Genomic DNA, 4,548 nt, shown 5'->3' with positions numbered 1-4,548 from the left:
ACCCTATGGAATGACATACCAACAAATGAGGAAATTTATTTCTGAAGCTAAGACTTATTTTTGGGATGACCCATATTTATATAAACAAGGAAAGGATCTGATCATTCGAAGATGTGTACCATTAGAAGAAACTTATGAAATTATCCAAAAATATCATAATTTTGATTTTAGAGGATGTTTTGCTGTTGATCAAACATCATACAAAATTCTATAATATCAATTTTATTGGCCTACAATTTTTAGAGATGTCAATGCTTATATCAAAACTTATGATAGATGTCAAAGAGCAGGCAATATTTCTACAAGAAATGAGATGCCCCTCAATTATATGCTAGAAGTTGAAATATTTGATGTTTGGGGATTAGATTTCATGAGACCATTTATACCATCTTTTGAGAATTTATATATTCTGTTAGCAGTGGACTATGTATCCAATTGGATAGAAGCTGTTGCTTTACCTCAATGTGATGCTCAAAGTGTTGCAAAATTTTTGAAAATGAACATATTTTGTAGATTTGGGATGTTGAGAATTATCATTACTAATGGGGGAAGTCATTTCAGAAATGTCATTATGGAGAGTTTATTAAGGAAATATCATATAAATCATAGGATTGCTACTGTTTATCATCCTCAGACAAGTGGTTTGGCTCAATTATTCAATCGGGAAATTAAAAGAATTATGGAAAAATCTGTGAATCCAGCAAAAATGAATTGGTCAGTCAAACTTAACTATTCTTTGTGGGCTTATAGGACTGCATATGGAACTCCTATAGGAATGTTCCCATATAGGCTAATATTTGAGAAAGTTTGTCACTTACCAGTTGCACTTGAGCATAAAGCATATTGAGCTATTAAAGAGTTTAATTATAATTTAAAAGATGTTGGTGAGAAAAGATTGTTACAATTAAATGAGCTTGAGCTTGAAGAGATAAGTCTTGAAGAGATAAGTAATGAATCTTATGAGAGAGCTAAGATTTATAAAGAAAAGATGAAAATGTGGCATGATCAAGAGATTATTACTAAAAAATTTCAGCCAGGGCAACAAGTTTTGCTATATAATGCAAGGTTAAAGTTATTTCTAGGCAAACTTAAGTCCAGGTGGATGGGCCCATTTATCGTGATAAAATTTTATCCTTATGGAGCTATGGATATTAAAGATCCTAATTTTGTGAAAATTTTTAAAGTGAATTGACATAGACTGAAACCTTATTATATAGGGGATCAACATAAATATAATGATGGAACGATGTTGGGTCAACCAGAATGAGCACTAGTTACGTCAGGCTGACGACGTAAAACCAAGCGCTTTGTGGGAGGCAACCCATAGTTATCAGTGTGTTTTTGCTTTAATTGTTGTTTTGAGTCTGATTAAGAAATTTGGGATAGTATTTTTAAATTTATTATGTGCTACTATTAATTTTTAGACTTTATTTAGTAACCTAGACATATTAGAATAAGAATTTGGATGTTAAGTTGACTGGTGAAAAAATGTGCACTGACGCTTAAGCGCCAGATCCGGCTCTTAAGCGCGGTAGTTTAATCACATGTGAAAATTTCAATTTTTAGAAGGTATAACTGCAATTTAGTTGGAAAACAATGTATCTTGGCAGTTTCTAGTCGTGCCTAGAAGTTATGAGGGGATATTAGCCCTATAAATAAAAGGGATTTGTGAAGGAATTTCACTCCGGATTATTTTTAGCTCTAAAAGTCTAAAAAAGAGATAGATTTAGAGAAAATGTCTTCATGGGAGATAGATTTAAGGAAGAAGGAAAAAGCCATGAAGAAGAAGTTCATTAGTCAAAGTGCACTGGAGATGTATAATGGTTTCTTAGTCGTTAGTATTGAAGGAATATCGGAGAAATACTATATCTGCATTAGAGACTAAGGTGCTTGAATTGCATGCTCATCTAGAACATATTGGGTGGCAACTTAAGTTGCAATTCAGCCATACCAGTTATGTTGAGGAAGCGAATAAGGCGATGTTCCTTAAGAAAAAGTGGATTGAAGATGGTAGTATTAGAGCTCGTCACCACCATCCATTTTATTAACTCTATATTCCCAGAGAGACTACTGAAAGACAAGAATTTGTTCTTTCTAATGAAGAGTGGCATTAAGTTAAGTGTTAGGAATTGTGTGTTTGGAGTCATGTTTTTAAGTTTATTAGTGATTATGTCTTGTGTTTAGTGTTTGTGTCACTTATGTGTTTAATTGTAAATGTGTGTTAAGTGTTTTGTACTTAGAAAAATTTTCTCATCCAAGACTATTTGGAGAGAGAACTAAGCGTTAAATGTATTTGTACTTGTTTGTGAATTAATATAAGTTTGTTTTTGTGAAAATTTATGTTATTTTTAGCCTCAAATTGAATTAATTATTATGGAGAATTTTTAGTGAGAAGGGAGTTATAGGAAGTAAAAAAAGTCATTTAAGTGCTATAAGACCATTTAGAGGTGGTTTACTTAGGCTAACAGTGCATTTTACTTAAATTTAAAAATTTTAAAAATTGTGCACTGGCTTCTAAGTGCCACATATCATGCTTAAGCGCCAGCCAACCCGAGAGGCAGGCGCCTAAGTGGAACTTACCCGTGCTTAAGCGTCGTTTCACAAAAATCGGTTCGTGAATGGTTAAAAGTGAATTTTATGCCCAAAAATACCATTTTTAATACCTCCTATCATCTTCCCCAACTCAAAATTGCAATTTTAAGGGCTAGGGTAAGTGGAATTTGAATATTTCTTAGTTGAAACGAGTGAGATTTGCTAGATCCAAGTTCCTTAAGGTAAAAGCTTTACTTCTATGCAAAAATTTTGGATTTTTACCATATATTTTGAGCACATTTGGAAGTTTTTGAAAATTTACTATAATGGTGAAAAGTGAAGAAAAACATATGGAAATTGCTTGGGAAGTTTATTTAGTGCTTTTGGAAGTTTAGTTTAGTGATTTAAACTTGATTTTTAAAATTATTTTTGGAATTTATCAAATTTATAGAATGACACCAAGAATGAAAAGGAGTAGAGGAAAGAGCCCATTTGATTCAAGCAAGTTTGTCAGTTCGAAAGCTCAGGATCGATATAATGACGCTCTACAGTCACAAAAATTGATTCAGGAGCGATGTTTCAAAAGTCCAGGTGGAGAAGTAGAAGACCTAATAGTTCGCCGACAGTGGGAACAATTCTGTTGTTTCTCTACCGTCTCCAAGAGGCTGAAGACGATCGAGTTATGGTTAGAGGGAAGTTGGTACCTTTTATTCCAGAGGTAATCAACTTGCTTTACCACTCACCACCGGAGACTTTATGTTTTTATGCAAATTATAGTCCCAATAAAGCGGAATTAGACGAGATTATTTCATATTTGACTATTGGGAGAGGACTTTGGAAGATAACCAATGAGAGGAGAGTAAAGTTTCCAACTTCAAAGTTATGTGCACCTTCAAAGGCCTGGCACTATTTCATTTCTGCTCATCTACTTCAGACCAATCATCTCGATGAAGTGACCAGAGAGAGGGCAACGTTAAATTTTGAATTCAGGAGGTAAAGCCTATCAACATATGGGCTTTGATCTATCACACTATCATCAGTTCAGCTGTTGCTGCTACTACTGCAGGTATGAGATTTGCTTCCTTGATATTTTTATTATGCGAGCAGATTGGAGTGAAGTATGATAGTTGGGAGGAAGTTCTATTACCTCTAAAGCCCATCACAAAGGTGAATGTAAAGACTTATCCCGAGCATTCAATTTTTGGCTGAAGAGAAAGATTTTCCAAAAGTTATGGATTAGAGACATCTGCTGCATCTACATCACGACCATCAACTTCTTATGCTTCTACATCTAGAGGTGATACCAAGACTCAAGATGAGTTATTGCAGAAGATGATGGATAATATCAATTTTATCGCTAATAAGGTATAAAATTTAGAGCGTTTTACAGATCATACTAGTAGTTATAATAGGAGAAAAAGTGATTATGAAGTGAAATTCCACTCATGTTTAGAGAGCCTGATTAGAGATGATCCAGGAGTGAAGTGCAATTTCCTCCATATCCTCGATATCCTTATTATGAGCCTGCAGAAAAATGGTACAGTGGTTATTCTGAGGATGAAGAGTAGAGTTAAGAGATTCATTTTATGGTTGTAATATGATGTGAACTATGTGGTCTGAGCCTGCTACATTTGCATCTGTGTGTTGTTTTGGGACTATGTTTTATATTGTGTTTTCAATTTTTGTGTTCTGTTGTTGTTGTGATTATTGTGTTAGATAATATTTTGTTTTTAAATTTTAGGGTGTTGTTTTGTGTTTAGTACTGTGATTCAGTTAGTTTAGAACTTAACTTAATTTCAAAAATTGTTACCCTGTATTTTTCTTTTATCATATTAGTGTGTTGTTTGCTTTTATACCCACTGTTTAGAAGTCTATTGAATCTCTACATGTTAAACTAAAATTAAAATATAGAAAATTTGATCAAAAATTAATTTTACTCCTGTATTTAGCTTTAAAATTGTATAATTAGGATGTTTAAATTCTTGTTAGCATGTTGTTTTTAAATTTTCATTCCTG

This window comes from Phalaenopsis equestris, unplaced genomic scaffold (genome assembly GCF_001263595.1).
Source record: "Phalaenopsis equestris unplaced genomic scaffold, ASM126359v1 Scaffold226623, whole genome shotgun sequence".
In the NCBI taxonomy this organism is placed as follows: domain Eukaryota; kingdom Viridiplantae; phylum Streptophyta; class Magnoliopsida; order Asparagales; family Orchidaceae; genus Phalaenopsis; species Phalaenopsis equestris.
Note: the sequence above shows the minus strand (reverse complement) of the source record.